The 23,683-nt window shown below is 43.8% G+C and overlaps 1 long non-coding RNA gene and 1 pseudogene across 4 annotated transcripts in view; one reads left to right on the forward strand and one right to left on the reverse strand.

Moving 5' to 3' along the window:
* The window catches only part of LOC134479117 (uncharacterized), a 60,885-nt gene that overhangs the window by 5,107 nt on the left and 32,095 nt on the right, over positions 1-23,683 (forward strand). Inside the window, exons 2-3 of one of the 4 annotated variants that reach the window (XR_015622271.1) lie at positions 2,312-2,406; positions 12,670-12,814. The exons of 1 other annotated variant lie outside the window; for it this stretch is intronic. This is a non-coding gene — a long non-coding RNA (uncharacterized LOC134479117). The remainder of the gene's footprint in view (positions 1-2,311; positions 2,407-12,669; positions 12,815-23,683) is intronic. 2 more of the 4 variants (XR_015622270.1, XR_015622269.1) reach the window with 2 other exon arrangements.
* Positions 2,960-3,440, reverse strand: Rpl27a-ps14 (ribosomal protein L27a, pseudogene 14; annotated as a pseudogene).

Raw genomic sequence — 23,683 nt, forward strand, 5'->3', positions numbered from 1 at the left:
GCCCACCTGAGTGCTTCTGGCCGCCTCGGATGCACAGCCACATGCCACAGAACAACCCTACTCACTCCCATCTGTTGTCACCAGCCAGGCTGTAAGTGTCATGGGAGCAAGAGCCAGGCCATAAGCGCCCCGTCCCCCTCTCACACAGATAGACTATCAACAGACATCTCCAGTTGCTGAGAAATAGCATCCAACAAGTCACTCAGCTTTCTAGGAAAGGTCTTGTATGGCTACAGCCTAGAAGACTCTGAACAGGGAGCTGGGGCGGGGATGAGTCAGGCTGTGAAGTGCTTGCCTTCAATCCCTGAAAACCACACAAAACAAGCCAAGCATTGGGGTGCAAATCTGTAATCCCAGCACTCAGGAGGCAGAGATAGGCAGACAGATCCCTAGGACTCACTGGCCAGCCAGCCTTGCCTACTGGGTAAGATCCAAGCCAGTGAGAGATCCTCTCTCAAGCAAAACCAAATTGTACATCATCTGAGGAAAGAGAGCTAAAGTTGTCCCCTGGCCACCACATAGGCACACACACACTCACACACACACACACACACACACACACACACACACACACACACACGTGTAAACATGTGCACCTGTACATGCATGCACACCATAAACAGAGAAAGAAAATAGAGAATAGATGCTATATAACGACTATATCTACTAACTTATTTTTTTTAAAAATGCATCTTACTATCCAAAAATACACGTTAATGATTCCTTGGCTACAGTTTCAGAATCTTAAAAACCTCAAGGTTGGAGGCAGGAGCAGAAAAGTGAAGCACATTTGGCAACAAGACCTGATTTGAGCTACAGTCACTTACAAAACACTGGCAGCACTTAATCTGTGCAAACATTAGGTCTCACTTTGCAGAGTTGTATGTTTGGCTGCAAAAAATATTAAGGTATTAATTACAAGATGCTCCCGGGATCCTGCTGGGGGTGTTACATAATCAATGTGCAGCAAGTGAATATTTCTTTTTCTAAAATGCAAACGCTTCTAAATTTGAAGCCATTTGGCTTGAGTGGCTTTACATAAGGGATTACAGCGATGTGCCTCTAACATGCCTGAGGTGTCAAAAGTTCTTGTAGGTGAAGGGTTATATTCTGAACTCTCTCTCTCTTTCTCTCTCTCTCTCTCTCTCTCTCTCTCTCTCTCTCTCTCACACACACACACACACACACACACACACACACACACACTCACACACAGAGGGGATTTCCCACAATTCTTTGCCTCTGTTTCTCTGTCGAAGAATATATATCCCTATCCTTTCCAGTAGGTTTTGAGTAGCTTCCTGAAGGATATTCTCTGCTCCATTGGCCAAGCCTAGGTAGAGTGTGCCAGTTTTTCATGACTGTGAAAAAAAATGTCTGAGCAAAGCTGCTTCAAGGAAGAGAGATGCATTTTGGCTCATGGTTTTAGAGCATTTAGTCTGTCTTGTAGAGAGCCAACAGTTCACAGTGGGTCAGACACAGAGACAGAAAGGAGAGGCTTGGAACAAGATAAATCCCAGTGAACTATTTGCCCCGGCTGAACCCCACCTCCTAAAGCTTCTAGATTCTACCTAAATGTCCTTAAGCTATGAGCCTGTGACACAGCACAGCCAACATACCAGGCAGACACAGGTCTATAGTTCAGAACTATTCTATGCCTCAATAGACAGACACACAGAGACACGTGTGCGCACGTGCGCGCGCGCGCGCACACACACACATACACAGAGAGAGAGAGAGAATGAGAGAGAGAGAGAGAGAGAGAGAGAGAGAGAGAGAGAGAGAGAGAGGCATGCAACAAACAGACAAAGGTAATTTCATAAACTATGTAGGGACCCATGTTCACAGTAATAGTGTTAGAAGTATTTACTACAGGTAAAATGTAGAACAGCCTTTCAGTCCATCGGTAAAGAAAACAGGTAGTCAAATCATATAAATGCAAAAGATTATTAACCAGCTATGAAGAAGAATGGAATACTGATAGATATTATAGCATAAATGCATCTTGAAAACTACTGTTGAGTAAAGGAAATCAGACATGAACTAGCTCACGATTCATGATTCCGATAAATGAAACTTTAAAGCTAGAGAAATTCAAAGAGATGGATCTCAGATCAGTAATGCTAGAGGGTAAAGAAGGGAAACAGAGGCCAACTGTTTAGCAAGGGTTGGGTCTCTCTTTGGGGTGATGAAGACATTTAGTTCCAATTAAACAGTGGTTGTGGTCCTACAACAGTGCCTGCACAAAAATCACAGATGTGTTTGCTTTTCTGAAGTTAATATCACATCCATGTCTCTTTAATTTTAAAAGGGAGATGGAGAAAAATAAAGAGTGGCCAGTTCTGGGACCTCGCAATACTCTATAAGTGACCAAGAATGGTCATAGGCAGCAAGGACGGACCAAAGGTAACTGGAATGTCTGGCTATCTCCTCTATCTTGTAAAGCCTAGATCACAAGTCTAAGGTCTGTGATCTGATTGATCATTGTCCCATGATGCAACATGTCGGAAAGTTGGACACACCAGTTTTCATGATCCACCTATCACTTCCACACAGGTAGGTGCTAATTGTCCAGTAGTGAGAAGGTTCTAGGCAGTTTCTTTCCCACATGGCTGACTGTGGCATCTGCTGTGGTCATTAGGGTTGTGGGATGCTGATGTGATACAGCAGTGGCCTTGGGAACAACAGAGAGTCACTGATGTCCCTGAAGTTCTGAGTAATGCCGACACTGGGCACACATGCCAGGTGATGACAGCATGGCTAGAGAACCCAGGCCAGGCAGAAGTGCCAAAGACCATGTGGGAGAGGGTGAGTCTGTAGATATAGTGAGGACTCTTTGTGCTTAAAACTTTGTATTACTATTCAAGGACAAGGAACTGGCCACTGGAGCCTGCATCGTTCCAGACCAAGACAACAGACTTGGTTTGTTGTTGTTGTTTTGTTTTGTTTTGTTTTGCTTGAAAATGTTAGTATTTAATTAACCTCTAAGCCACCAGAACACAGGCACCTCCAATACCATTAGTCTTCTCTTCAGCTGAAGAAGACTTTGCCCTCACAATGAGGGATTCCTTGGAGCTTCCCTTCCCCAGAACTTTGTAGTAGCCTGATCGAACATCAGTGATGGGAACAGCTCCAGTCCTGTTTTTTACAGCATTGACCCGTGTCTGCTCACTGATCAACGTCCATGATTTATCCAGGTTGACAGTTGGGCAGAATCTCTGGTTCCTCTTCAAGTGGTAACGCCTCCTCCTAACTTTCCTGAAGTAACCTGGATGGTATTTGTCAAAGTCGATCCTGTGGTGACGCGTGCCTCCAGCATTCCTGCAGCCTCCTGGGTGCATGTAGTGCTTACTGATGTGACCGTGGCCCTGGCTCACGTGGCCCCAGAGATTCTGGGTTTTCCTTAGTCTGGATGGCATGGCGGTGGCAGAAAAGAAAGAAGGAGGACATCAGATTTGTAACGAGGACAGCCACAAAGGAGAATTTGGCATTTGGTGACCTGAAATGAACTGTCCTAGAAGTCAGACTTAAGGGCAATGGGATCTGAAAAGCAAAGGAGAAAGTCAGAAACAGATAACTGGAAAAAAACCATAGCTCTTTCCTTGACCTTAAAATAGATTCTGTGAATGTCCACATGTTCATATGGATAGATCACTCTCGGGTGTAATGCCTCAGGACTGCTATCCGTCATCCACCTTAGTCTGTTTTGAGACATAGTCTCTTATTTTTTTTACCTGAGTTTCTGATTCCTCTAGGTTAGCAGGATCGCCTGAGATCCATTTGGCTCTGCCTCTCCAGTATGGGGATTAAGAGCACAGGCGACTACCATGCCCATTTAATTTTCAGGCATTCTTGGGGAACACACTTAAGTCTTCGTGTTTGCACTGCAAGCACTTTACCCATCTACCATCTTTCTCTCTCTCCCTACAATTAGCAAGAAGAAGCGAGATCTCATTGTGCGAATAAAGGTACCCTCAATGACAAGCCAGTCACAGTCTTCAGAAGTCTCAGCTAAGTCAATCGGATGACTGCCATAGGAGTTTCCTTCCACACCTGCAGGGGATGTGGAGAACAGCTTGAGGGGTGCCCAGGGAAGCTTTGAAGGAAACCTCCCATCCTCAGAGAAGCATAACGCTGATTTCACAGGATCTGAGAGATGGAGAGAGGAGAGGGTGGGGAATCTTACTAAAGAGAAAAGTACTACAACAACAAAACCAAAAATCCTAACCTGGCTGTCACCCTGGCTCACCTCACAATCAATTCTTCTTCCTCTGTGTCTACTTTGAAGAGCCAGAACAAACATAAAACATCTCTATGTTTCTCTACAAGAAAAATACCTTTTGGTATTTGGTCTCTTTTAGTTTTTTTTTTTTCCCCTGTGAAGGAATTATACAATGGCTTGATTGAAAACAAGATAGGCTGCGTATTCGCTCGATGCAGTGGAAGGAATGTTAGCTTATCTCATAGGCTAAGTGCTTCTGTATCACTCAGTCAAAAACAGTATTTTCTACATAGGTTTATTCCTGATAGCTTAAAGAATTCAGAACACAGTGTAGTGTCTTACTATGTATCATGTCCCCATAACATCAGCTGGAGTATGCTTTTGATATAAGATGTTTCATTGGTGGAAGCATTCGAAAGTCGGTTTATAGAGCAAGAACTCAGTATCAGCTGCTAAGGAGACTAATACTTTTCCCCATTAGAAAATATGGCTAGCACAAAAATGCCAGAGAGCATGTGGAACAGGGCAGAAGTTTTGTAAACCTGTTGTCAATTGCCAAGGTGAGTGAACAGAAAGTCCTGAATGGCATGAACAGCTAGGATTTGGGAACCGTCAGTCTCTCTCACACACGTGAAAGAAGGCCAGTTCATGTAGCATGCTAAGTACCAAAGAAAGGCAATGTCAAAACCAGAATACTAAGGGCTAGGGAGATGGCTGTGTGGATATGAGCAGTAACCACTGATGGGCACTGTTCTAAGAGCCAAGCATTGGTGAAGAGGTCCCAGTTCCCCCATGTTATACAGGAAACATCCAAGGTACAGCCTCCTGATACTCTGTGTGCAGTGTTTGCAGACTTAGGCTCCAAAGCCCATGAAGGCAGCCTGCTCATCCACCCTCCCTCCTGTATGCACTTTCTTCCTCATGGAGCTTTCTCTGTCCTCACCAGAGTTCCTAGATACTCATACTCTCGAGCTAGGAAGCCAAGCCCAGAGAAGTTCTGTGACTGTCCTGTCCTGCTGGAGGAGTGCAATGGGAAGGACATTGGTCACCATGGTGTCTTATCCATAGCTCACTGTCTTTCCCCCCCTGTGAAAGCGTTCATGGTCTCAGGAGATTCTGACCCTAATTTCTGCCAGGGGAAGCAAGGGAGAGATGAAGCAGCTGCTGGAAGACTCCTCTCCTCCGTGCATAAGAGAGACATACTGGGCAAGGGCCCCTTCAGAGGGAAACTTAGCATGTTGTGCACTGGGCTCAGGCTCCAAGGCCTAAGGACTCCAGAGCGACAGAAACGTTCCTACTTCAGGTTGCTCAGAGCTCTTTCCACTGTGGACATAAGCTCAGAGAGGCAAGAAGAGACTAAGAGCAAGAAGGGGAAGCGAGTGAAATGAAGAGGAAGTGGGGAAGGGGAAAGGAGTTCTGAAAGGTAAGAGAGAAAATCTGTTAAAACTGTAATCGCAGCTACCCAGGAAGCTGCGGGACGCAGATCGCAAGTTTAAGGCCCACCTGGGCAACAGAGCAAGACTGTCTCAAAATAAAAGTTTAGACAATTAGGTTGTAGCATAGTGCTAGAGTGCCGGCATGGCATGTGTAAGACCTGAACTCAATCCTCATCCCTCTGACCCCAAAATGGCTGCTATTATTTTGGTAAGCATATTATTCCCTCTGGGAACTGACTTAGAGGGAATGATGACTTTCAAGTTTCTCGCACACATTCTTCCTCTGAAATCCCATTTCTGGATTCAGTACCTCCCCTGCTTACTTTTAAGGTAAGAGATGGGCAAACCATTAGAGCACCTGAAGAAAAGGTTGGTAACCTTTTCTAACCAAAACCATTGGTAACCTTATGGGCAGAAACTCGAATTTTGGGGTAAATTTCCCAAGGACACTGGGGGGTAATATAGTCATTACTAGGTGGATTTTTAACGCACTGATTTTTATCCCCAAAAAATGGGAAATAATGAAAATAGTTCATTTTGGAAAAAAAGGTGCATTTACAGTTTGAATACTGTGACAATTATTGCCTTACGCTACTTCCTCCCTACCCCCAAGAAGCCAGACTTGGCATGCTTCATTCACAAGAAATTCTTGCCAGGGGTTATATACTGTGGAGAAGGCTTAAGAGACTGCTGGCTGCATATTGCAAGCAATAGAGTACTAGGAACAGTGGTTCTCAACCTTCCTAAAGCTGACCCTTTACTGCAATTTCTCATGCTGTGGTGACCCCAACTATAAAATTATTTCTTTGTTAGCCGGTCAGTGGTTAATCCCAGCACTCAAGAGGCAGAAGCAAGCAGGTCTCTGAGTTCAAAGGCAGCCTGGTCTATAGAAGTCTGGGACAAGCCAGGTTGTTACACAGAGACACCTGTCTCAAAAGTTCGTTTTGTTGTTATTGCTTCTTCATAACTGTAACTTTCCTAGTTATGAATTGTAATATAATGCAAAATATCTGGTATTCGACCTCCGAAGGGATCAAAACCTGTAGCTCGGGCTTAAAGCTTTGCAAGAGAGAAACAAAATTTGAAGCAGCAAAGGAATTGTTCCCAGAATTATCAGTAGGCTGTGCAACTCGAACTCAGAGCCAGTAATTTGCAGTCTAATTTGCACATTTCCCAAATGAGTGTTGTTGTCCAAGGGTGTGGTTTGGGAAGAAATAGGATAGTGTATTTTTAAGAAGAGACATTGGTGCGGTGCTTGTTGAGGGGTGAACGAGGCCCAAGCTCCATCCTCAGCACCACCAACCTCAACAACAAGAATAATCACAATCGCAGGAAGGTTGTCAACTGCTAGCAAAGTCTTCCTTTCATTGAAGCAAAACAAAAAGGAAGCAAGCATTACAGAAGGTGAATTTTGCTGTTCAAACACGTCCAGCCCAAGGCCTTGTTTGTCCCCTGTGTTTGGGCAGTGGATGGGTACTCAGCAAGCCCAAGCTTTTGGCATTTCTATTTGAGAATGTGGGGTGAGTTTATTGGGTTAAAATCGGCTTTGTTTGGGTTTGCACCGCCCTTGTTCCCCGGGAGCCCCACATGGGGCGCCAACATGGCCTGGAAGAGGGGCATGTCAAGTGCCCCCCACCTCGCATTGTTGTTGCGCAGTGAACTGGAGTCTCCGAGGGGAAGGGGGAAAAAAGGAATTCCACACTTCCATCCTGACTGGGATTCTCCTTTTCTTCAGCTGCTCCAAGCCGCAGTAATCCGTATTCACCGCGCCCAGCCCCGGGTTCTCTGGAGTTCTCGGGCTCTCTGTCATTGTAGTCTTATCTGCGCCTGCTTCTTCCAATGGCGCTTCTTGGGAGCTCTTTCACAGAAAAGGGGTTGGGGGAGGCAGCTCCATAATGGCCGGCGTGGCCCCTTTCTTCTCTCTCTCCCTCTCTCTTTCTCTCACTCTTTTCTTAAGCTTTCCAAGGGAGCCGGGCTATTTAATCTTCCTGAGCTGTTCAAGATGTCACTTACCTCTGATGGTGGGGACAAAGGAAATACTTCCACAGTGAATGCCCGGCAGAGCTGAATGCCTCAGGCTGCTTTGAAGAGGGTTCTTGGAAGTCTGTTTCGGAGAGTGGCCTGAGCACCGATCTTTTTGTGCTGTGGCCTGCGTGCCTCCCAGCCAGCCTCACTAGAGGCATTTAGCATAAAGGACAGTGAAGGGCTTTGTCGTCAGAACCCAGTTCAAATCCCAGCTCAGGCTTGGGCAAATCAATCACGTAATTGTCCTGAGCCTCAGTTTCCCCCTCTATGAAGATGAGGGAATGATGGCATCTGTTTCTGCTTTGGTAAAGTACCAGTGTGAAAAGTTCCCACGTGAGCTTGGGAGAACAGAATGCTTATTGGAAGGTACACATTCCTTCTACTTCCCTCCCCGGGAGTCTACGGTGTAATTAAGTGATTGATTATGTAAGTTCCTGGCAACGAGTGGGCTAGCCTGTGGAATTTTGGAAAGGACCACGATGTTTCATTAATGAATGAATGAGTGTAGGAGTCAAAGGCTCACAACCTTTGCCACCTTTGACCTCTCTCCCACATCGAATATGTCACTGAGCCTTGTTGGTTCTGCATGGGACAAGCCTGTGTACTGCTGCACCACACCAGGCAGGCCAGAGCCTCAAAAGATCCCCTCATGGAACATATGAGAGGGTAGCCTGCTGCTCCAGGATATGGTGTTTCCCATTACCTACAGGGTGAAAGGCAGATCTTTACCTCACTGTGAAAGTCTTTGAAGATCTGCTCATTCCTCCTGCCTCTCACCTCCCCCTTCCATAAACCCTGCACTTCAGCCAGGAGGTCCTATGCCCACAGCGTCCGAGACTTTCCTTCCCACCAATGGGCACTCAAACGTTGTCATCTTTTCATGCCCACTTCTTCCTTGTACCCCAGCCCTCCCTCCTGTGACTTGATTCCACTCATGGCTCCCTGAGGAAGAGATTCAAGACTCTGAGGTGTAAATGCCACTGTTCGTGGCCTTGAACTGGACGTCATTCATTGGGTGCCTACATTCCTCTTCTTGCTTATAGATGCCCCCACCCAACTCGCTGAAGCAGTCTGAGGTGCCCGCTCACATTTACACATCCTGGTGCCCTCACTGTGAAGGCAAATTCAAACTCTAAGATACTGAACTGCGGAATAGAACACTTCCTGTCTACTCTGTGCTTAGCAATTGCTTGTCACACATTTTGCAGGACACGGCCCCTATTCCCATTCTTCGGGTGTCAAAACTGAGAGCCAGACAGATGAGTCCAACTAGACTCAAGCCAGGCAAAGAGAATCTAATGCACTCCCCACCTTCAAAGCAAATCCTTACCCAAAGTCAAATAAGGAGACTTTGATGTAACTGAAATAACCACTGTCGTATTTTATTGCTTGGGAACAATACCCACCTAGGTAAATGCCCCCAGGCCAGTCTGAGGACCGCCCCAGTCCCCCACTAACCTGGGTGGTGTGCTTCTTACACTCTGTATATGAAATATACACCACACACCTTCTCCGTGGCCCTGCATGCAGCCAGGGCCAACAGACCCTTCCCGAGCAGTGTACAACTTTTCATTTCCCATATCAATCATGAGAACAAGTTGAAGTTCAGATAAAGGCAGCTTGGTTTCCCCTAATTGTTCAGGATTTAGACTGACTGTTTGCACTGCAGACTGCGGCCACTGGGTTCCCGGCGGGGGGCTGTGGCCAGCTCTTTCTCTAACAAACCCGTGTTCATGCGTCCATTCAGATCCATCACCCTGAGATAAACTGTGAATATTGCCCTTTGTCGCCGCTGCATTCTTCCCGGCATTGTGGGGGCACTATTTACGGATTTAAAGGTTCATTTGCACAATTCTTTTGTCAGCAGCCTGGGCCGCAGAATGGCGAAGCGAGGGCTACCTCTCCTTTCTGGGTTACTGCCCCAGCTCTCTCTGAGCAGAATGGACATGCCTGCCCTGGACTTAGCATGAAGAATGTCATTTCGAAAATTACATTTTTTAAATGACCTGCCTGCTTCCGTGACCAGGGAGGGGTCACCAGTTCACAGAGGGCAGGGCAGGATTTAGGTGTTACCCCTACCCCTTTTCTATCAGGAGTCTTTAGAAAAAGTACAGAGTTTAATGTGGTGAGCTATACAGAAGGGCATCATGACTATACCCTGGAGTGAACACTTCATGATGCAGGCTCTCTGCTCTACCCTTCTTGGGCTTTATGCTTTTAAATTAATCTCACTAGTCTTTCTATTAATTAATTAATTTATTTATTTATTTATTTTTGCAGAGAAGGAAACTGAATCTTTGAGAGTTGGGGGTTCACACAACAAGAAAGAGGTAGAGCGGAACTTCCAATCTAGGGCATTCTGATTCCTACCTGGGAGCTCACACTGTCCCCTGCTATTTCCTAAGTTTTCCATCTAAGGACCCAAGGCTTCTAAATAAAGCAGTAGGATTTGAACCAGAAACAATGCAACCAGGAGATGCGTGTGGCCAGCTTGCAGAGAACATAAGCGTGCTATTGTCTCTGTGACTCCCGCAGCTCTGAGACCTCCCTCAGGAGCCTCCTCCTCCTCTGGGATCTTACTCCATTTTCACTGCCTGGGAGAGCTCTGGAAAGGCATTCTGTCCCCTTTGTGGTGACTCCTAATTACAAGCTCTGTCTGCTTCCCCCCTAGAGTGTAGGCCCCCTGAGGATAGGCTTGATCTTCCCTCTCTGGGTTTCCAGTGACCAGCTTCAACCCGGGATCGCATACACACAGAGAACGCACATTGGAGATGAATGGGTGAATGGCTTTTGTGCAATATAAGGCAGACATCTCCTGAGACTCTCATTGAGAAAATAATGTTGGGTATGGGTGGCCACAGATCATACAGCTGCTGGAAAAGGGAGCAAACCAAGAGGTCCAGAACGTTCTTTGAGTCTGTGGGCTTATTTGGAAAAGATGGAAGGGAAAAACAAACTTGAAAAAAAAAAAGAAGAAAATTAAAGAATATATTTTTTTTTACCCAGAGCCTCAGGAGGTGCTAATCTGACTTACGGTAAACTTGCTTTTACCTCCTTGGTGATTCTATCCCAAACTTCGTCTTATTCACAGTGCAGCATGAACCACATAGGTATCTCTCCTTCATAATAGTGGCTGGAAGGAAAAAAAAGAAGCGTAAAAGATGAAGTGAGGGAGCGTGGGGGTTGGAACTGGAAAACACAAAGGGCAAGCTGTTGTCTTTTTTAAAAATTGAACCACAGAAATGTTATTTGTGACACTGTGATAGAGAATCACTATATTTTTAAAGTGTGTGAGTTTGTAGTGTGTGTCTAGTATGAATACAGTATGTGTGTATGGAGTGTCTAGGGGTAGTATGTGTGTATGGGTAGTATGTATAGTATGTATGTGTGTATGGGTAGTATGTATAGTGTGTATGTGTGTGTGTGGTATGTGTGTATGTGTAGTGTATATAGTATGTGTAGTGTGCATAGTGTATGTTTGTAGTATGTGTGCATATGTAATGTGTATGTAGTAGTATATGTGGGTAGTATATGTGGTGAGTATGTATAATGGAAAGGTGTGTAGTGTTTGGATAGTAGGTATGTACAGTCTATATGTATTGTGTGTATGTAATGTGTGGATAGTGTGTGTAGAGTGTATGTGTAGTGTGTATGTAGTATGTTTGTATAGTATGTGGAGATATGTATATAAAATGTTTGTAGTGTTTCTGTTTGTAGTGTTTTGTGTAGTGTGTATAGTGTGTTTGTATGTAACGTGTATGGGTAGTGCATGTGCAGTTGTAAGTAGTGTTTGTATAGTATGTATGTAGTGTGTATATAATATATATGGGTAGTGTGTATGTATGCATGGCATATTGTAGTGTGTGTATACTATCTATGATATATATGCATATAGTATGTGGGGGTAGTGTGTACAAAGTAGATGTGCAGTATGTGGTGTGTTTGGTAATGTATTATATGTATTTATGTAGTGTGTATTAATATTCATGTGTAGTCTGTGATATATTTGTATAGTGTGTGTAATACGTATGAGGTAGTATGTGGAGGTAACATGTAGAATGTATGTATAGTGTGTATGTAGTATGCTTGTAGAGTGTGTGTGCAGTATGTTCGTGTAGCAAGGTGTAGTATATGTAGTATGTGTGTATAGTATGTGTGGGTAGTATTTATATATGTAGTGTGTGTATTACTGTTTATATATGTATATGTGGTATGTTTATGCGGTATTAGGGGTGTATCTGTGGTATGTGTATATGGGGTGTAGTATATATATGTTATATAGTATGTAGTATATATATGGAGTGTGTATGTACTGTGTGTATGTAGTATGCATATAGTATGTGTATGTAGTATGTGTGTATGATGTATAGTATATATGCAGTATGTTTGGTGTGTGTACAATAATGTGGTATGTGTAGCATATTTGTTTGTAGTATTTGTATATGTAGTACAAGTATGTGTTATGTGTATATGTGCTGTGTGTGTGTGTGTGTGTGTGTGTGTGTGTGTGTGTGTATGAACACGTGAAGATCAGAGGAGAACTTCCCAGAGATCTCTAAGTTCTCATATTTCTCCCTGAGGCAGGGTCTCTGTTATTTGCCACTGAACAGTGTATTCTAGCCCAGCTGGCTCACAAGCTTCCTGACAATTCTGTCTCTGCTTCCCATTTTGCCCTAGGGTTTCTGGGATTACAAATATGTACTACGGCATCCTGCTTTTTATATGAATTCTAGAACTAAATCAAGCCAGCAGGCTTTCTGGACAAGTATGTTTATATACTGAGCCATCCTTCTGGCCCAAGAACTGCTGCATCTTCCAAGTCTCAGAGAATTTGAAAATGAATAATACTGTGTAAGATTACACAGTAGAGTACTGTATTCAATGCTAACTAGATGCAAAGGACATTTTTAGGATCCTGTTATTGCTTTTGGACAAAGGTTAAGAGTGCACGTCATTCTTAAAGGTTGTTCTCACTTTGCTTTGCAGGTCCCTGTGGGGTCTTCTCTCTGGCCTAAAACAGTGAGTAACAGTGTTCTACAGTACATAGGAAATGCACCATTTTCAAGAATATGCTGAACCTGAAATATAGACACAGTTCTGTATAAAAGAATGTTGACTGAGAAGACTATTGGTAGGTAAAGGTGCTTAGTACACAAATGTGAAGATGTGAGTTCAAACCCCAGTATCCATGTAAAATGCTGGGATTGACTACACACATGCTTCAACCTCAGTATTGCAGAGGCATAAAAATAGGAAAGTCAGTGGAGCTTGCGGGCTACCAGCCTAGCTCCAAGTTCATGAGAGACCCTTTATCAAAGGACTAATGTGGAGGGTGATAGAGCAGGATGCTCAGTGCCCACCATTGGCCTCCATATCCCACTTTTAAAGGAAAATTAACTTGTCTATTCTTTCACAATTTCCAACACAAATGAAAGGTCCTTTAATTGTACCTTCCCCATTACCTTTCGTATCTCACCCCTTCCCTTGACTTGAACAAGCTGACCTTCAACAAGTCCCCTTCCTGCTTCATATTTTATGTTTGTTTTGTTTCCTTTTGTGACCCACTGCCTTTAATTGGGGCTAGTAGTGAGCTATTTACTTAAGCAAGGGCAACTTACTAGTAGCTACATACTAAAGACTATGACCCTGCTCTCCCAACCAACCACTAACTACAGTTCTTCTCTCAGGAGTGGAGCCATATTAACTCCTCCCCAATCAGTGAGGAAATGTTAATGGGTCCAGACTTATGAAGGTAACATACATGTAGTCACTGTTGCTGTGGGTCCGTGGGTACAATGGACTGTCATGTCCAGAAGACAGCATTTGCATCATTCCTTCCCATCTTCCAGATTTTACATTGTTTGTACATCCTCTCCCTCCATGTACCCTAACCTCTGGAGTGGAGGAATAAAGATGTCCCATTTAGGGCTCAACAGCTGTCCCAATGAATGTCTCAATCATCACTTAAGTAGCACTTTGAATAGCTATGAATCTCTTCATTTACTGTTATCACTGCAAACTATGCTACCTTGACTAAAACTAAGAGCAACACTGATCTGTGGATATTAACATAAATATTTACAAGGTATGTTTTGATAATGTGTCCATATAGCAAAACAACAGGTTTCCCCATAGGGCCTATGACCACCCCAGACACAAGTTTTTGACCAGGTTTTATAGTTCCAGGTATGAATTCTCCTCTGTGGAGCAGGCCTCAAATTTATTCAGAAAGCAATTGGTTATCCCCAAAACAGTGATGTCACTATTGTAACACTGGGCATCTATTGCCTGGTAAGTTGGTGTTCTAGTTCCCAGAATTCCCAGAAAGGTCAGACTATAGATTTCTAATAATTTTTCTCTCCCATCAGCCTGCATAGCAGCTTCTTGGGTTAGATTATATAACCTTATTTATAAAGAATTTCATATATAGATATAGGTATATAGATATTGGTGCTATGGTGTCAGTTCAGAAAAAAAAACAGAATACATAAACCCATCAATAAAAAGTATCAGAGCTCAACATGGGGCTCAGAATTAAGAGCAGTTGTTGCTCTTGCAAAAGAACTGGGATTTGTTCCTAGCACCCAAATGGCAGCCCACGAACATCTGAAACTGCAGTCTGGGCAATCTAATGGCCTCTTCTGATGTCTAAGTGTGTCAGATACACATATGATAGATATGCAGACAAAACACTCAGACACAGTAAGTAAAATAAATCTTTTAAAAAGTATAAACATACTCACGAGCATGTATACATTCATATAAAGTTGTCACTGGCAACGATGGCCCTCTGTCAGGCTGAGCTGCTGCTTTTGTTTGGGTCTGGAAAGTTCCCTGAAGGCCCATGGGTTAGAACAATGGTTCTCCAGATGGGGGTCATGATCCCCTTTTGGGGGGGGGGGAGTCGAATGGTTCTGTTCTTTGCCATTGTACTTATTACATTAGTTTGCTCATCGCATTTTTAATGAGCACCTATGATGTACAAGATACTCCACATCACTAGGGCCTGGTATGAGAAAGGCAGCCTTGGCCTTGGCCCACCTCTTCTGAGGTGCTTACACTCCTCAGCCAGTGTTATGGGAGATGGATAGAATCAGTTACTCACAGAGATGACAGTGGATGCAACAAGACAGAAGTAAGGAAATTCTAGTTGACCATCATAGAGTGGTAGGATGTATAAGGAGTATTGAGAAGGTTCCAGAACATGCCATGAGTTCGTGATGTTTATGTTAAAGACTGTAAAGAGAAAGGGGTCACCATCCCATGGGATGTAATACTGTGACTTCGTTAGCCTTCTCACATGCCACCAGAAAGCTGGGAAAGGCCAGGTGGCTGACTTTACATGAAGGGCTATCATGGGAGAAGACAGATTCACCTTAGTCCTGGCTCCGGAAGTTGATCCTGGCTATATGGAAAGCCTTGTCTTAGGATTTCTACTGAAACACCAAGACCAAGGCAACTCAGGGAGAAAGGGGTTTACTTTAGTTTGCACTTCCATATCCTAGTCCATCACTGAGGAAGTCAGGGCAGGAATTCAAACAGGGCAGGAACCTGGAGGCAGGAGCTGATGCAGAGGTCATAGAGGAGAGGTTTCCAGTCCATAGCTTGCTCAGCCTGCTTTCTTGCAGAACCCAGTTCCACCAACCAAGGGGTGGCACAATGGCCTGGGCCCTTTCCCATCAATCACTAATTAAGGAAATGCCCTCCTAAGCTTGCATACAACCAGATATTGAGGGACATTTTCTTTTTTTTTTTAAATTTTTTATGTATATATGATGAGTACACTGTAGCTGTCCTCAGACACACCAGAAGAGGGCATCAGATCTCATTACAGATGGTTGTGAGCCACCATGTGGTTGCTGGGAATTGAACTCAGGACCTCTGGAAGCACAGTCGGTGCTCTTAACCACTGAGCCATCGCTCCAGCCCCGAGGGACATTTTCTTAATTAAGGTTCCTACCTCTCAGATGACCTAGCCTATGTCAAGTTGACACAAACCTATTCAGTACACTCCTTTAATCTGCTTCCTGAAGATTAAATTATTAGAGTTACTTATAGTATGGGTTCTGGGGTTTTCCCTCAGTTGTCTAGGCCTATCACCGTGTATCATGGTGGAGTAAATGGGAAGAAAATCTACTTACTTCATAGCCAAGTAGCTAAGAGAAAGGAGGGAATGAAACCCAACGCCCTACATCTCCTGGAAAGCCATGCCCTTAATGACACGAAGACATCCAGAGGCACCAGAGACTAAGAATTAAGCCTCTAACCCAATGGTTGTCAACCATAAAATTATTTTTGTTGCTACTTCATAACTGTAATTTTGCTACCATTATAAATTGTAATATGAATATATCTGATACGCAGGGTACCTGATATGTGACCCCTGGGAAAAGGTCATTTGACTCCCCCCAAAAGGGCGTCATGGCCCCCAAGTTGAGAACCATTGTTCTAACCTATGGGCCTTTGGGGGACATTCCGGACCCAAACAAGAGCAGCAGTCCACCCCGACAGATGTCAACGCATCTGAGACATTCATCCATCCTGAGGACATCCGTCCGTATGACACACATGCATTGCTCCTTCAGTTGAGTTCGTAGCTCAGGAGCTAGCAGTCTGCCAGCATCTGAGGGAGGCTCGCTGTTAGTTCTTAAGGAGAGCCCTGAGCACAGCAGGGTGGTGCACACCTTGGGCAGCACTTGGGCGGCAGAGGCAGGCAGATCTCTGTGAATTCAAGGCCAGCCTGGTCTATATAGAGAGTCCCATGCCAGCTAGGGCTCTGCACAGTGAGACCTATTTCAAAGAAGGAAGAGGAGGAGGAGGGAGCCTATGAATTGATACTATTTTTTCCCCCAAACAACCCATCTGTCATTCTCCCTCTGGGCAGAAAAAGAAGGTAAGTATGAATCGTAAAAGGATCTCTGCAGCCATATTGGCATCATGAAGAAAACCAACGTAGAGATACAAGACAGGAAGATGGAAGGAGACTGAATTTCCATGAACGCTCACGTATGTGCATGTGTGCATGGGAATGCACTAGTGCGTGCATGTAAAATGCATGATTGAAGAAAGTGAGGCAGAAATGTGGCTTAATGAGTTTCACCCTCTTAAATAAGCTGATAATCGTGTTCACAAAAGACTTGAAGGTGGAAAGATGGTGATGTAATTGAAAATAATAGCAGGAAAGGCTGGTCTAAGGAGAGGAATTCCGGAGATGAGGGAATAATCAAACTACAGACAGCTTGGCCGAACCTGAAAACTCCACTTCCATGGGTGAAAACACGTGAAAATGCATGTTACATTACGTGCAAATATAGGACTGTGTCACCTCAAGATACTTAGATATCTGAGGACTTGGGAGTCTTGGGGTTCCTCAAATCAATTTCATAGATACAGAGGGAAATCTGCAGGAGAACCGTAATCAATAAGAAAGGGGCAGAGAAGGAAGTAAAATAAGATGAGAAAGACAACCTCCCCACGATTTAAGACTTCCGGAGGGGATAGAAATGCTGGAATGCACGATGTGATGGAAACCCCAAGTTCAATCATCGGGAAGGGAATGCTGTTCTGTTCTGTGTCGGATACACCTAGCGCTGTGAGTGGGCCACTCCCCTTCCTGTGAGTCGCTGACTGAACTCAGGGGTTGTGAAACTTGCCATGTCCTCAGTGCTCAGGCAGCATCTCTAAGTGTTCTAGACGCAGAGATCCGCAGACAAATGGATCTTTGTTTCCTGTCTTCCGATATAATAGTTTATGCTGTGTGCATTGCCTAGACCACCTAGAAGAATCCAATCAGCTAGGAGAGGGGGGATTCTCTCTGCTTGTATTTCTAAGTATGCCCCCTATTGTATGGCCGTGTAACAGAGTATCACAAACTAGGTGAATTAAAACGAAAGAAATTTATTCTGAAATCTAGAAATCCAAAATCAAGCACCTTGCTCATCCCAGTTAACTAGTATATGATCTTTCCTTGCCTGTTCCGAGTACGGAAAACTGCAGGCATTCCTTGGCTTATGGCTAAATCTTTCTAATCTCTCCTTCTGTCTTCATATAGCCAGCTTCCCCTGTGTGTCTCTTGGTCCTAATCTTCCCCTTCCTTCCTTTAGATTATTCACATTCATTAAGTACTCAAAAGTAGTAGTATACTTCTAGAGTACGGCATTTCAAGACATGTACACAATGCATCCAATCACAGTGATGAGCATACTGGTCATTTTCACTCTATGTGCTGGAACATCCCTTTCCACTTACAAGATATCCAAATCACATAGACAACCACAGTTGTCCTAACTACCATGGGTCATTAACATTATCTTTGCTCTTCAAGAGCCCCTATGTTCTGTGACTACCCTTATCCATCACTACCTCTCCAACATCTTTATCAGGTTCTGCCACCTATCAAGCTCTCTACTTCTGTAGGGTCAACTATTCAGCTTTCTCTCTCTCTCTCTCTCTCTCTCTCTCTCTCTCTCTCTCTCTCTCTCTCTCTCTCTCTCTCTCTCTCTCTCTCGCATTTATTAGAATAAGCTACAGGCTGTGGTCCAGCTAATCCAACAATGCCCGCCTATAAATGTAAGGTCCAAGAATCCAGGAGTTGTTTAGTCCACGAGGCTGGATATCTCGTCTGGTCTCCCATATACATAGGAACCCTAAAGAAGTAGGCTCTAATGCCAATGAGAAAATGGAGTTGCTAGTGAGGGTGAGAGCAAGCAGGCATCAAGAGAAACTCTTCCTTTATCTAGGTTTCCAGCAGAAGATGTAGCCCAGTCTTCATATCTCCAGAGATCTGGATTAAAGGCATGTTTTCCCACTGCAAAGATCTGGATTGCAAGTGGATCTTCCCATTTTGATGATTTAATTAAGCAAAAACCTGGCACAGGTGTGCACAGCCATTTTTGAGTTGTAGTTAATGCCAGATGTTGTCAAGTAGACAACTAAGAATAGCCATTGCAATCTAGTTTTTCATCCATGTGACAAATGCCTGAGAGAAGCAACTTAAAGGGTAAGAGGTTATGTATTTGGCTCAGGGCCAGATTAGCTAACTCCATGCTTCGGGCCAACAGGAGGCAGGAATGTGTGATGGAGAGTTTTAGCTCATGATGGTCAGGAAGCAGAGAGCAAAGGGAGAGCACTGGGGACCAGATAAAACCTTCAAAGCCTTTTCTTCATGATTTACATCCTCCTACCAGGCCCCATCTCCTAATCAGCCACAAATGCAATGGATGCATTATTCCCGTGCTGCTGTCATCTTCATCCAATCACCTTCACCGACTATTACCCAAGTCTTCCTCACACGAACCCTTTGGGAGACGCTTCATATACAAGTCATAGCACGTGAGTCTGTCCTTCTGTGCCTGACATTCATGTCAAACATCTTCCATCCCATTTGTTGTCTCAGATGACAGAATTGCATGCTTTCCCTTATCTGTTCATCTATTGCTAGTTAGGTAGAGTGGATTGATATCTTGGATATAAACATATGGTGTAACTATCTCTTTAATATATTGATCTCACTTCCTTTGGCTATCTACTCAGTACCAGGAACAAATGATATAGACACGTCTGTTTCTGGTTTTTGAAGAGCCACCCTCCTATTTAATGTAATAGTTGTACGTCTTAACTTCCCTACAAACTGTTAGAATTCTCATTGTACCCTCAGCAGCATTTGGGGATCCCCTCCGCACTTTGGTGTGGTTATTGCTATTTGTGTTTCTGAGACAGTCATTGAAAGGAATTATAAATGATACATCACTGCGGCTTAGCATTTCCATAATAGCTCATGATGTGAACACTTTTTTCTGTGTATTTGCTGCCACTTGTACGTCTCTAAGACCTGTCTATCTAGAGGCCGGAAAGATAATTCACAGGATAAGAGCACTAGCTACTCTTGCAAAGGGCCTTGATTCTCAGGAACCACATGGCAATTCACAACCATCTAAACTCAAGTTCCAGGGGAAACTGATACCCTCTTTTGGTTTCCAAGGGTACCAGACATACACATGGGACCCAAACATACATGCAGTCAAAATGCACATACATATAAGATAAAAAATACATATCTTTTTAAAAGTCTAATCAGGGGGTTGGGGATTTAGCTCAGTGGTAGAGCGCTTGCCTAGGAAGCGCAAGGCCCTGGGTTCGGTCCCCAGCTCCGAAAAAAAGAACCAAAAAATAAATAAATAAATAAAAGTCTAATCAGGTCATTTGCCCATTTCTTTTTAAAAAATGGTTTATCTTGATCTTTTATAATTTCATGCATTTATACAATTAGTTCTGATTATGCTTTCTCCAAAACACCTTTTTATTGCTGTAGCATCCCTCACTGTTACTCCTATCCCAACCAGACCTTTGATTTTGTTTTATGACTAATTTTAGTTGACCAGATCCATCTGTGTGAGCATTGTCAGAACTATCCATTGGAAGCTAATGGAGTCACCAGGTAGTGCAGAACTGAAGGCAGTGACTCCTTCTCTCCCTGAACCTGTCAGTAAACACTTCAGCAGTGAGGAGTGAGGGATGAGGCCCTCTGAGCCTTTCCTCCATCCAGGCCTGACTCCAGGCTAATTCTTACACAGACCTAGTGCAGACATCCATAGCTGCTGAGCTCATGGTTGCTCACTTTTAAAATCAATTTGTTTCTTGTTGTTTTATACATTCATATTCCAGATATTATTCTCTTATCAGGTGAGGGGATGGAAGACATGTTCTCTCTCTCTCTCTCTCTCTCTCTCTTTATCTTCCCCCTTTCTAGAAAGACACTAGTCTTGCTAAATTAGGAACTGCCCTACTAAAATATGGCCTGATGTTATTAATAAAATAAAACACTGTATTTTCAATAAGGTCATACCTATTTAGAGACAGTAAGAACTGGGGCTGTAAGATACCTTTTTGGGGGGGAGAGAGCAGTGTTAAAACCTCCTAACATTGAGTAAAAATGTCCACTGTAGGATTTGAAAACATGTGATAGAACCATAAAGCTTGGGACCAGTCTACATTTCTGTTCAAGTCACCCTTGGTGCACACGTAGTTTCCCAAGCTAATCCCAAATGCCTGCCTACAAACGTTAGGAAGATTAATTTTGGTTCTGGCTCTACTGTGAACAGAGAAGATGAAGTTGCTTATTTAGGAACTGTCCTCTCCTCACATCGTCATTTTAGTGACACAAGTCCCGTTTCCCGAGCTTAATTCCAGCCCATCTTTGAAAAGAGGATAAGAAGCACAACCTGTGGCTGTAATGGTAGATAATTTTATTCTAAGCTATAGGTGGGATTGTGAGTTCTAGGCCAGCCTAGGCTACATAACAAGTTTAGGCCAGCCTGGGCTACATGGGGAGACTCAGTTTCTCTCTCTCTCTCACACACACACACACACACAGAGAGAGAGAGACAGGCAGAGAGACAGGCAGAGAGACAGGCAGAGAAAAAGAATAGAAAAAAATAATCCACAAGCTGTTTCCTAATTTTTTACATGTTAGAGACTAGATATTATGAAGCTACTTCACAAACACCTAGTGGTCTGCCTTAGGGAGAGGTGAGATCTAGGAATGAGCCTGGACCCACCTCAGCATACAAGCCCGAGAGCTCCATACCCAGTGCTTTGATTTGAGTGTGATTTGTCCAGCGGAACCCATGCTGGAGTTTAAGCCCTAAAGTCATAGTTAATGCTATTAAGAAGGTAGAAACTTAATCCGCCTATTGTATTTAAAGGTGGGGCCTTTGGGAAATGATTAGATTATTAGATTAAGCCACTAGGGTGGCACCCACCCACCATCCCTCCCATAAATTAATCCTAAAGGCTCCATAAAGAGAGAGGTACACAGAGATACACAGGTTTCTTGGCATGCGATGTTGTAGCTAAGAGAAAAAAATAATCCATTTTTCTATTGTAGCCTGCATCAAGGTCCTAGGCCTTCTTGCCTTCAAGGCTGTGAGATCAGCTGGGTGTGATGGCCTATACCTTTGATCCCAGCACTTGGGAGGCAGAGACAGGTGGATTTTTGTGATTTTGAGGCCAGCCTGATCTTACTCAAATTAACCCTAAGGATAAGTAGGCTCTAGAGATTAGTGAGTCCCTTGTACTCAGAGCTTCTCACCTACTGCTTTCATTTGAATTTGATATGTCTTGCTGAACCCATGTTGGATTTTAAGACCCAAAGTCATAGTTAATGAGTTCCAGGCCAACCAGAGCTGCATAGTGAGATACTGTCTAAAACAAAATCATAAAAGAAGGAAGGAAGAAAAAATTGAAGTTAATAAACTCCTTTCCTTTATAAACTAGGCTGCCTGCAAATGAAAAGCAAATTAGTACACGTACTAAGCGAACCCAGATGACTACCATAGGAATCAAAAATATGCTAAGCAGGTAGAAACAAAAAAGACGTATTATCAGAAAGAAAACTTGTTCTATTTCCACCCAGTCACAGGTGTGAGTGCAACAACATCTTATGACTTTTGTCTCACCACTGGAGGGGATACAGTCACAGGTTTTACCATGGCAGCAGGGAAGTACAATTAGAAAACTTCCCATCCTTACATCCTGTCAGAACCGGAAACCGAGGCCAGGCAGGAAACAAGACAAGGCCATAAGCTTCACATCCCTGTGAGCTATTTTCTACAGCAGAGTTTCGTCTCCTCAGAGTTTGACATCATCAACACAGCTCCATCAGCTGACAACGAAATGCTTGTTGGGGGATATTTCACATCCAACCTGAAACTCTCCCAAGTGCTGTTCACCTTCTGGGCCATCCAGGACAGTTTCTGCCCTCACCTTTTGAAAATGTTCTTTTCTTTCATTACTATTTAAAGCCTTTTTTTTTTTAATTATGTGAAGGTATGTGTGTCTGTGTGAAAATATAGGCATGTGAATGAGTACAGTTCCCAGTGGATACCAGAAGAGGGCGTGAGATCCCCTGGACCTGAAGTTACAGGCTGTTGTAAACTGCCACACATGGGTGCTGGAAAGCACACTTGTAAGTCCCGTGAGAGAGCAGTACTTGCTCTTAACCACGCCCCTTCCCCTAAATGTCTCTTCTTACAGTTTGCTGGTTGACTGCTTGTGTTTGAGCTTCTGATAGTCCCCTCAGAGAACAAGGTCCCCTTTTCCCATTGCATATGTCCTCTACTCATGAGTTCTCATTATGCCCATGTGCCACATGGGCTAGGGCACAGCTAAAGGGTCTAGTACCAACATTATACACAGTACAGCCCACGGCTTGACTCATTCATCCCCACCTCCTGAGAATAGATTGAAAATGCAAATCTTTACACTTGAGTAAGTCTTTTCAGGACTTCGTTTATTTCTCCATATGCCATGAACTAAAATAACCTAGAATTGTTGGAAGGTTAAAGAAAAGAATGGCAAGAGCTCCAGAAATGGACCTGGTCTTCCTTCCTTTATTTCCTTGGTCTGTCACTAACATTTACTGAACACCCACTGCACACTGGACTATTCTCAATTAAATACTAAAGTGAAAAGAACCAGCCATTTTCTTGCTTTTTTTTTTTTTTTTTTTTTTTTTTTTGGATTTTACATTCTTTTGGGAAGAAAACAGACTCTGAAGAAGCAGGAATATGGACTGGCTAGAAAGAAAGGAACAGATTGAATCTCATTAGGGTTCTGAGACAAAATATGCAGGGGATCCTTTACTTAGTCAGTCAGGGAGCCACTCTGAGAGGTTTGCGTGGTTCAGAAGGATCAGGAACACCCAACCTTGGGCAAGACCAGTGCAGTCTAGGATCGGGTATAAGATGGGCATGCACCACATGGACCAATGGGGCAATGGCATGGCAAGTTCTCAGTTGAAAGAGGTGGAAAGGGTAATAAGACAGACAGAGGCATGACCATGTAGGTCTTCGCGATCACCATAGTGACGAGATTTTCTCTTAGCTGTGGTGGGTCTTAAACAAGGACATGATGTCAGATTGTTCTGGGTTGTCTGGAGTCAGGACCAGGGGTTGGGGTCAGGGAGTAAGGGGATGCTATAAGGCTGCACCGTGTCCTGCTA

This window comes from Rattus norvegicus, chromosome 6, assembly GCF_021556685.1.
Source record: "Rattus norvegicus strain SHRSP/BbbUtx chromosome 6, alternate assembly SHRSP_T2T, whole genome shotgun sequence".
Classification (NCBI taxonomy): Eukaryota; Metazoa; Chordata; class Mammalia; order Rodentia; family Muridae; genus Rattus; species Rattus norvegicus.